Source organism: Oryctolagus cuniculus, chromosome 4 (genome assembly GCF_964237555.1).
Source record: "Oryctolagus cuniculus chromosome 4, mOryCun1.1, whole genome shotgun sequence".
NCBI classification, from domain to species: Eukaryota; Metazoa; Chordata; class Mammalia; order Lagomorpha; family Leporidae; genus Oryctolagus; species Oryctolagus cuniculus.
In genome coordinates this window covers 32,273,787-32,285,702 of record NC_091435.1, presented here as the reverse complement: position 1 = coordinate 32,285,702, position 11,916 = coordinate 32,273,787, and positions in this window count along the sequence as shown.

Here is an 11,916-nt window from a genome sequence, read left to right as displayed (position 1 = left end):
TGGGTCTCCCACATGGATGCAGGGGCCCAAGGACCTGGACCATCCTCTGTTGCCTTCCAAGGCACATTAGCAGGGAACTGGACCCGACGTGCAGCAGCCAAGAATCAAACCGGAGCCCACATGGGATGCCAGTATCCCAAGCAGAGGCCTAACATGCTACACCACAATGTCAGCCACTGATCAGAGACTTTTAAGGAACTAAGGCTGAATTTCTGGAGCCAATATTTACAACATCCTCTTGGAAATCATCCTTGGTATCTCAGTTATAGTGTTCTTAGCATTGCAAATGTGAAAGGAAGACCACTTCCTGATAGGCCCAGAAGCCTTAGGACATTTGAGGGACAGTAAAAAGAGAGACATTGAAACAATCAATGGCTCTGCAGTAAAGCCTGCTAGAGAGTTCTTGGCTCAGCTTCTTATTCACAGAAGGGTTAAAAGTCTAATCTGAGATTCCTTATAAAAGTTCCAGCAAAGAAAATAAACAAACAAAAAACCCACTCCTGCAGCATTATGTTAACAATCCCATCGTAAGACCTGTGCTATTTTGTAAATAAGAGTAATCTTACTTTCATTATCTTTGATCAAAGTGGGGGTGACTGTCAAATGTAGAAAAACTGTAGTCTGGGGGTGGGTGCTGTGGCCTAGCCAGTAAAGCTGCCGCCTGCAGTGCCAGCATCCTACATGGGCACCAGTTCAGGTCCTAGCTGCTCCACTTCCCATTCAGCTCTCTGCTATGGATTAGGAAAACAGTGGAAGATGGCCCAAGTGCTTGGGCTTCTGCACCCATGTGAGAAACCTGGAAGAAGCTCCTGGCTTTGCGTCAGCCCAGCTCCAGCCATTGTGGCCATTTGGGGAGTGAACCAGCAGATGGAAGACCACACTTTCTCTCTCTCTCTGCCTTTCAGATAAATAAATATTTTAAATAGAAAGAAAGAGAGAGAGAGAGAGAGAGAGAGAAAGAAGGGAGGGAGGGAGGGAGGGAAGAAAGAAAAAGAAAATTGCATTCCAACCTGGTGTGTTCAGATTCTAGTCCTGCTATTCATCACTGACATATTTTCCGTCCTTTATAACAGGCCTGCTATCTTGTGCACATTGTCAGGCAAAACTAAAGCCACCCTTTTCCTGAAGCCCCATAAACTGAAGATGAGAAACTTGATGAAATTCAAAGGCATTTATCTCCATCACAGTGTGGGATACTCAGTTGATTAGAACAGTTGCATTTTTGCAACTCCAGAAAATAAACATGGCTGCCACAGGCATCCTCATTCCACCATTTAAAGGCACTCTGATCCCAACATTTAGAAATCTTCTCAACTGGCTTACACTGAACTGAACAAACTGAAATAAGCAAATAGAAACTAGATTAATTAACTGTCCCAACTACTACTCATCGCTTTCCTTCTGTTTCCACAGATACATCCCTTATGAAATGATTGATGGGCTAGTGCCGCGGCTCACTAGGCTAATCCTCCGCCTTGTGGCGCCGGCACACCAGGTTCTAGTCCCAGCCGGGGAGCCGGATTCTGTCCCGGTTGCCCCTCTTCCAGGCCAGCTCTCTGCTGTGGCCAGGGAGTGCAGTGGAGGATGGCCCAAGTCCTTGGGCCCTGCACCCCATGGGAGACCAGGAGAAGTACCTGGCTCCTGCCATCGGATCAGCACGGTGTGCCGGTCACAGCGTGCCGGCCACGGCGGCCATTGGAGGGTGAACCAACAGCAAAAAAGGAAGACCTTTCTCTCTGTCTCTCTCTCTCACTGTCCACTCTGCCTGTCAAAAAAAAGAAAAAAAAAATAAAGAAATGATTGATGGCTCACATCATTTAAAGACCTAACTTTGGTAAAGCATCACCATCGCCTGAAATGAAACACAACCATTTAAATGGACTGACCCTGACCCAGGACTGGGAAACCGAAGCAGTAGGATGTGGAGCAATCCAATGACTCACCTCTTCATTTGTTTGTGAAATTTCTAGCATAATTTCAGGTGGTGGAAATGTTGACATCCGGAATATACCATTACGAAAATTCTTTTTCTGAATGCCTTTTTCTGTCTAGTAGCAGAAACTTCCAAAAGCATTAAACTTCCATAAATCCCCTCTCTTGTGGAGACTCATTGCCATGAAAAAAAATGCAAATAGAATACTCAAATCTACACAATCAATCACCAAAACTTCCGTTCCCCCACTTGTCTTCCCTAAAAGAACTTCTGTGTTATTCCCATCAAAGTCTTTTCTCCCTCTTGTTTTCCCTTTTATCTTTTTTGTAACTGAAAGATAACATTATTTTGCTACAAAAAGTTGAAATTGATACATTTTTCATAATTCATATTTTCTATAAGCATTTTATTTTGTTTTTTTAATGTATTTAATGTATACAAATATCATGTATTTCCTATGTACAGATTCAGGAACATAGTGATACTTCCCATCCTACCCTCTTCCTGCCCCATGTGCCCATCCTTCTTCTACCCTCTCCTATTCCCACTAATAAGTTTTACAAAAATCTATTTTCAGTTAACTTTAACCTTGTAAGACTAACCCCACACTAAGGAAAGAGTCCAACAAATAGTTCGAAGACAAAAACTACTGTCCCTCAACAGTTGAGATAAGAACTGTAAATAATCATCAAATCTCAAAGTGTCAATGTCACTCCTATAGATTACCTTTTAGGTACTTAGTTACCACAGATCAAGGAAAGCAAAATATTTGTCTTTTTGTGACTGGCTTATATATAATGGTTTCCAGTTGTATCTATTTTATTGAAAAACAAAAGATTTCATATTTTTTACCACTGTGTAGTAATCCAATGTATGTAAGGGTAAGGATCACTCTTTCATATGCTAATTTCATTCCATTTGGGTAAGTACGCAGGAGTGGGATGGCTGAGTCATATGTAGGTCTTTATTTAGATTTCTGAGGTATCTCCACACTGTCTTCCACAGTGGCTGCACAAGTTTACATTCCCACCAACAGTGGATTAGGGTACATTTTTCTGCACATCCTCAGCATTTATTGTTTGTTGATTTCTGTATGAAAGACATTCTAACTGGGGTAAAGTGAAACCTCACTGGTTTTGATTTGCATTTCCCTAGTGGCTAGTGATCCTGAGCACATTTTCATGAGTCTGTTGGCCATTTAGATTTCCTTGTTTGAAAAAATGCCTGTTCAAGTTCTCAAATTAAATAGTTTGGAATAAATTAAACCAAGGATGTTAAAGATCTCTTAAAAAGAAAATTATAAAACATTGAAGGAAGAAATAGAAGAAGACAAAGATATGGAAAAATCTCCCATGTTCATGGAATGGAAGAATCAATATCATCAAAATGTCTATATCTCTGAAAGGAATTCACAGTATAAAATACCAACAACATTCTCAGATCTAAATAAAAATGATACTAAAATTCATATGGAAATACAAGAGATCCCGAATAGCTAAAGCAATTTTATACAATAAAAACAAAGCTGCAGGCATCACAATACTAAATTTCAAGATTTACTACAGGGCAGTTATAATTAAAACAGCCTGGTACTAGCACAAAAATAGATATGTAGACCCATGGAACTGAAATAGAAACTCCAGAAATCAATCTACAAATCAACTTATCTTTGACAAAGGAGCAAAAATCAATCCTTGAGGCAAGGACAGTCTCTTCAATAAATGGTGCTGGGAAAATTGGCTCTCTACATGCTGAAAGAATGCATGCAGAAGTATGAAACAAGACCCCTACTTTACACCTTACACAGAAATCGCCTCAAAATGGATCAAGGACCTAAATATACAACTCGATACCATCAAATTACTAGAGAACGTTGGAAAACTCTGAAAGACATTGGCATAGGCAAAGACTGCTTGGAAAAGACCCAGAAACACAAGCAATCATAGCTAAAATTGACAAATGGGATTACATCAAGCTGAGAAGCTTCTGCGCTGCAAAAGAAATACTCAGCAAAGTAAAGAGGCAACCAATAGAACGGGAAAAAATATTTGCTGACTGTGGAACTGTTAAAGGATTAATATGCTGAATCTATAAAGAGCTTAAAGAACAACAACAAAATGAATGATCCAGCTAAGAAATAATTTCCCTTTTTAAATGAGATTATATGAGCTTTAACTTTTGCCATAAGTAGGCCACTTCATATGAGTACATTTTGGATTTTTCCCTCTTGTTAATCTGCCTTTTGTCAGAGTACTCTGGGATCCCCAACCACTGAAGCTAAAGAGGGAAAGGAAAAATTTCTTCCCTCACTGTGGCTAAGCATTTCATTCTGCAAAAGAAATGAGGCCAGCAGATTTAAAGATAGCAAACAGATGAAGTTACCTGCTGAGGACCAAGGGGCAAATGAGCAGAGGAGAAACTTAGGAATGGCAAAAGGTCAATAGAAACAGAATGTTCTTTGGTTACTATTAAAGCAAGCCTATAGCCTAATAATTACATAAATAAATATGGCAGGGTAAGGCTCAACCACCTAAAATAAATTCTTTACCTTGCGTAGACCATTGAAAAGAGATGGAATGAGAAGAATTTTATACTATCCAAGCACAATTTGTACAATAGTTCAATTCTCACCTAATGGCTATATTTAATTACTTTCAAAAATGTAGAATCAGAAAATTCATGACTGTTCCTTATGGTTCTCATGATCATAATGCAATTTTCTCATATAAAATAGAACTTTGTGATTTTGTACTCAAACAAAATCTGATATGAAAGTGACCATGATCTTTGGGGAAGATTTATGATACTGGAATGAGAAATCTTAGCCTTCATCTTTATGGTTCATGTATCACTCATTGTAGATGTCTGTGCTTTATGACAGACACCTTGCTGGTATGAATCAGCTTTCTAGTATTAGCCTGATACAACTGACACCTCAGGCTTCCAAAGCTGTGAAGTCTAATTCTCTAAAGCAGATGCAATAATTATGACTGAAGGCTACAAAACAGGAGCACTTACATAACCTGTCACTACCATCCCATCCTCACATACACTAATCACAATGGGTGTGTCTTTCCCTATGTCCAAAGACAAGACTGCCTACTCACAGGCCAAGAAGCAGCACTGAAGGCTTTTTTCTCTAACAGTTGTTCTTCTAGCCTCACTATTAAAACCTCCATGACAAGAGACGTTATCTTCAGATCAAATTGATGGTGCAGGGGAGTGCATTTGGTGAAGATACCGCTTGAGACGCCTGCATCCCGTACGAAGGTTCAAGTCCTGGCTCCACTTCTGATTGCAGCTTTCTGCTAATCTGCACCTTGGGGTGGCAGTGATGGCTCAAATTCTTGGGTTCCTGAGCCCATGTGGGAGACCTAGATTGACATCTGAGCTCCTGGCTTTGGCCTGGTCCAGCTCTGACTGTTGCAGGCATTTGGGTGAGTGAACCAGCATATAAAAGAGCTCTCTTTCTGTCTATGAGAGTCTCTCTCTCTCTCTCTCTCTCTCTCTCTCTCTCTCCCCCTCTCCCTCTCTCCCTCTCTCCCTCTCTCCCTCTCTCTCTCCCTCTCTCCTGATAATACATAAACTTTTTTTAAAGTTGCTGAAAAATTTACCTTTGTTTCCAAATAAATACCTTCAATAATAAATGCCCTATTATAACCACAATATAATCAATATTGACCATACATTTCTCAATCTTTCAGGTATGTAGAGAAGTTCAGAGCTTTTCCACCTTTCTCTCCATTTATCCTGCCTCATTGCCTTATGATACTGAGTCTTAGGGTCAGAGTAGTCTAGAAAGAGTGTACTCACAATACCCCTTTTTGAAACAACTGGCTACTAGCTCATTTAAATCTGGATTCTCCTTTACAACTACCAAAATGTGCCAGCTGAGATCACCACAAACTTCTTCGTTGGTAATTTTAGGAAATGCTCTTCAAAATTCCAGTAGCTTTATTCCTCTTTATTTATGCTTTGAAATACTTGTGTTCCTAAAACTCACTGAGCCCATTTACATGAGACACTGTCAGTTTTCTTTTCTTCCTCATCTTTCTTTTCCAAACTCCTCTTTTAGGTATGCTCACCCTGTCACCCCTTACATGTTGATGTTCCTCGTGGTTCTCTCCTTGACTTTCTTATCTCATTCTGTGTACTTTCCTTGAGTGATCTCAATCATCTTCCCAATTTAACCTCACTTATGTCCTCGAATTTCACTCTGTGACACGAACTATTCTCCCAACTTACAGAAAATATTCGTGTTTCTTAACAGGTGCTTTACTAAGGCTTTAAACTAATCATTTCAAAATGGAACATTTCTCCAAATAACCTCCTTCAGCAGGAATTTTAACTACAGCCACTATCCAAAAAACCCCAAGATTTGTCCATTTTAAATCATGAATTTGGGGCCAGTGCTGTGACTTAGCTGGTAGAGCCACCAACTGCAGAGCCTGAGTGCCATATGGGCACCAGTTCAAGTCCTGGATGTACCATTTCCAATCCAGCTCCCTCCTAATGCACCTGGGAAAGCAACAAAGGATGGCCCAAGTCCTTGGGCCTCTGAACCCAGGTGGGAGATCTGGATGAAGCTTCTGGCTCCTGACTTCGGCTTGACCCAGCCCTGGCTATTGCAGTCATTTGGGGAGTGAAGCAGAGGATGAAAGATCGCTCTCTCCCTCCCTCCCTCTCTCTCTGTCTCACTCTCACTCTCTCTGTATCTCTGTTTCTACCTCTGACACTCTCTGTAACCCTTTAAAATAAATAAATAATTTTTTAAAAATCATACGTTAATCTTGAATATGTCTCACTCCTCAATCTCCACCATTCTCCTTGAGATCCTTTTTGAACAACTATGGCAACTTACAATTCTTTCCCTTAGTTACTGACTTCATCCTACTCTCTACAATGTCTCTTCACTATCAACAGAAAAAAGCCTAATTTTTTTGCCTAGAAAACATATTCATCTCCTACCATTGTTCTACTATTTATTTATTCATTCAAGAAATGTTTATTATAATTATTTAATATTTATTAATTCAAAATGGCAGAAATATTATGAATATGTCACGGTTACTGAATTTTTGAAATTTAGATCCTACTGGAAAGGAAAGATAAACAAGTTTACAAAAGTGGTAGAAACTATGTTTTGGGGGTATATATTTATATGTTCAGCACAGTAAGAGCATGTGATAAAAGCAGTGGAGATTTTTCTAGGAAATATACATTAGGAAAAGATTCTTCAACCAGATTATGCTACACAGGAATCTTAAAGAGCAAGCTTTGGAAATTCCTGTGCTTGTATAAACTGATTACTTGATGTTACTTTTATTCTCATTGTTTTTCATACTCCCTATATTTATGCATACTGCCATTAATTAAAGCATCTCTTCACTCCCACTAAACCATCTCAAATATCTCATATCATATTAATCAATTGACTCTTTGAAAGACTGAATCATCCTCTTCTCTTTGACCCAGGGCTTGTTCATAACTCTGTTCTGCACTTTTGTTGTTTGCCGCCTCTGTATTTATTTGGAGGTAGACATGAGATTTTTGTCTTTGCATCCTTATGTCCTACTCAAAACAAACACCATTTTTATTATCATCTGTTGAACGCTTATAACACACCAAACACTGGGTATGCATTGAATCTAATTTTCACAATAAACCTAAAGTGTAGACATCATTATCATGGCCCTAAATGACAAAACTGAAAATCACAGAGCACACACTAGCCTAACTCAACAGAGCTGTGAAGTAGTGAATCTGAGATTCAAAAGTAGGTGTCAGTCTGCTCCAAAGTTTCCATCTCTTTAATAAGCCATAAGGATACCTCAAAAAGTTCCTGGAAAATGAAATTAAAGATCTGTGTACTGGTGCAAAAATATTTTACTCACATGCATGCAGGTGGTTTCCAAAAAGATCATGGAAAAGAATGTTATGAAAAAAATGCATAGATTTCAAATGTTTTTGTGCCAGACTAAACCAGCTTTAATTTCATTTTCCATAAACATTTTGAAGTTCTTTTGTAAAAGCAATGAAGGATTGTTGAAAGGATAAACAGATGAATTAATTAATAAATCAGTGGTTGAGTACATGATCTTCTGGAATTGAACTGATAAAAAATTAGTACCGCCTCCACATTTGGTAGAGTCTACTCACATATGAAATAATGCCAAATCCACAACATTTCAGTAAGTCTTATTGCATATATTCTAATCATCGGTCTTCATCTGTTTGTATCTTAACATATCTATCCACCAAATACTGATTTTTAAATAAGAGATTACATATTAGAAGAATTCTAGTAGAACATAAAATACTGCAACTAAAAGTTATTAAATAATAGGGTGCAAAACATAAGAAATTATCCACAGACTAAGAAGTCTTTTGACTAGATAGGTAAACCTAATAAATAAAATGTGGCTACTCAATTCATTAAGTAGAATTTTGAAAGATGTTTTACTCCTTTTAGATAATTTACATAACATCCTAAACTGTGATTCTTTCCTATGACTTTAGAACCTCCAACGTTCATCACTATAAGATTATATATTTGTTTTGGTCTAATCCACTTAGTTTGTAGTAATTTGGTACAATAGTAATAGGAAACAGACAAAGTATCTTATCATACAAAGTGTTACCACAATCTCCAAGTTCATCAATGTCATGGCAGGGGCCTTTCTTTAGTTAGTCAAAGACTAAGATTAAGAGAGACTATCATGGGGCCAGCACTGTGGCATAGCAGGTAAAGCTGCTGCCTGTACTATCGGCACCCCATATGTGCGCCGGTTTGAGACCTGGCTGCTCCACTTCCAACCCAGCTCTCCACTATGGCCTGGGAAAGCAGTGGAAGATGGCCCAGGTCCTTGGGCCCCTGTACCCATGTGAGAGACCTGGAAGAAGCTCCTGGCTCCTGGCTTTGGATCAGCCCAGCTCTGGCTGTTTTGGCCATTTGAGGAGTGAACCAGTGGATGGAAGACTTCTCTCTCTTTCTCTCTCTGCCCCTCTCTCACTCTGCCTTCCAAGTAAATAAATAAATAAATCTTTAAAAGAGAGAGAGAGAAAAACTATCATTTGAAATATCCCTGGCCCCTAGAGCAAGAGAAAGAGGGTACATGGAAATCTCAGACCTATTCCTGTATACTTGGATTCTGTTTTGTATACATTAACCAGAAAGTCACATGATACTGCCTACCTGAGAAAGAGCTGGAGAGAAGAAGTGGATGTTGCTGAACATTGTTAATGTCTACCTCTGTCTCATAATGGTGAGTGGGTGAAAACTTTATCAGTAAACACAAAGAAAAATGCCTCCCCTCATGTGCTCTAGATTCCCCTTTCAGTTTTGGATCTGCTCTTCCGTGCCAGTCTGTGTTGGGATTTTCTGCTCCTTATATCATCAAAGCCTATATTGTTAGTTACCGAGAACTCTCGATAGCTGAAATTCTTCACATTTAGATATCATATAAAGAATCTTTATTAATTATTTCTATGGCTCTAATTATAGTAAACTCTGTATGAAAAATTTAAGAAATTTGTTTTTCCAATATTGTATGAAACATCAGTTACAGATTCAAATCCTATCAGGCCTTAGCAAATCTTTTATTTCTTTAGTATTTCTGTTTTCTATCTTATTTGACAGTGCATCTTTTCTCTTTATAGAAGAGAATCACTCACAGGCAGTGTGAAACCAGCCCCTTAAAACCCTAGTGTACAGTAACCCCATTAGAGAACACAAGAGATGAATGGTTTAATTGAATCATGCAAATTTTGTGTAATTTCTTCCTTTGTATTCTCAACATTCTCACTAGACTGTGACATTACGGTATATGTAATTAAATGTAGTGGACACTAAACTTACATTTAATGAAATATTTACACTAAAGAGAGAGAACATTAAGACAATAACAATTGGCCAGTTCTAGCTATGGCAGGCAGACTTCTAAGAACAACCCTACTGATCCCCATTTCCTGTATAGTTTCACACCACTGTGTGACCTCTTTCTCTTCAGTGTGGCCTGGATCAAGTGAGGTGCTTCTAAAAACTAGAAGAGAGCAAACATGATGGCTTATCTCTTTAACCTGGAGTTATAAAAGACTGACTTTCCTCTTGCAGATTCTCTCGACCTTTCTAGCACTGAGCAAGCAAGCTGCCATATTGAAGAAGCCATGTTGCAAGGCACGGAGGCTAGTCTCCAGCCAAAATCAGCAAGGAACTCAAATCCTGATACCAAGAGTCTACCATGAATTGAATTCTGCCAACAGCCACATGAGTGAGCTTAGAAGTGAACCCAGCCTCAGTTGAGCCTTGAGATGAGAACACAGCATCAAATGGCATGACTATATGCTATCGAAGATCCTCAGCAAAAGATACCAATAATTCTCTCCTAAACTTCTGCCCTAAAGAAACAGTGAAATACTAAATGTGTGCCATTTTTTTATTCAACTCAAGCAAACTTTGTTGATTGCACAAGCAGTTCTTGAGTGGTGCCTTGTTTATAACAGGCATGGTTGTAGGCGTTAGGTGAGCAGAATGAAGGAGGTCCATACCTACTTGAGGCTGACAGTAAATAGGTAAACAAACACCCAATAGAATTGTAGCCTGCCCTGAGTGTTTGAATGAACAGAATAGGTTTCTTTTTTTTCTTTTTATTATTTAATAAATGTGAATTTACAAAGTGCAACTTTTGTATTGTTGTGGCTCTCCCCCCAACCTCCCTCCCTCCCGCGGCCCTCCCCTCTCCCGCTCCCTTTCCCATCCTGCCCTTCATCGACTTTCATTTTCAATTACCTTCATATACAGAAGATCAACTTAGTATGCATTAAGCAAGGATTTCAACAGGCTGCCCTCACACAACCGCACAAGGTATAGGGCATTGTTTGACTAGTAGTGTTGTTTTTAAGTTTCATAGTTAAACACATTAAGGACAGAGATCCTACGTGGGGAGCCTGTACCCAGTGACTCCCATTGTAGATTTAACAAATGGCACTCTTATTTATGGCGTCAGCAATCACCCGAGGCTCTTGCCATGAGCTGTCTAGGCTATGGAAGCCCCTTGAGTTCACCAACTCTGAACTTGTTTAGTCAAGGCGGTATCACAGCGGAGGTTCCTTCCTCCCTTTGGAGAAAGGCGCCTCCCTCCTTGATGGCCTGTTCCTTCCGCTGGGGTCTTGCTCACCAGGATCTTTCATTTAGGTTGTTTTTGCCACCGTGTCGTGGCTTTCCATGCCTGTGAGACTCTCATGGGCCTTTTAGCCAGATCCGAATGTCCCAAGGGTGATTCTGAGGCCGGAGTGCTGTTTTGGGCGTTTGCCATTCTATGAGTCTGCTGTGTGTCCTGCCTCCCCCGCAGGATCACAGAATAGGTTTCAATGACAAAGGAGCTCCCTAGAGGACTCTCTAGGAGGACTCTCTGAGGAGATGGCATTCACAATGAAAAAGACAGCCAGGCCAGTGTTGGTGTAACAAGGGGATTTCAGGCAGAACAAAGGGTATGAGCAAAGGCCCTGGAGTGAATGTGTGTTTTAAGTCATTACACAGCAATAGACAACTAACACATTAGAGGTTCGGTTTGGTTTGAGATTTTTTTCTCTTTTCATTTTTCATGTTGTTCCAACGTGATTGTTTCTTCCTTTCCAATTGGCACAAAGATAGTAAGAAAACAAAAAATTAAAGTTTTGGAATAACAGACCTGCATTTTGATGCAGCAGGTTAACTTGCTCCTTCTCTTCCCCACCACCACCCACCCTTGCATGCAACAGCAATATCTCATATCAGAGTGCTGGTTCGAGTCCTGACTGTCCCACTCTGATCCAGCTCCTGTTAATGCACCTGGGAAAGCACCAGAAGATGGCCTAAGTGCTTGGGTACCCGACACCCAGGAAATGGAGTTCCTGGTTCCTGGTTTTGGCTAGGTCCAGCTCTGGCCATTGCAGCCATTTGGGGAGTAAACCAGCAGATGAAAGCTCCCTCTTTCTCTCTCACT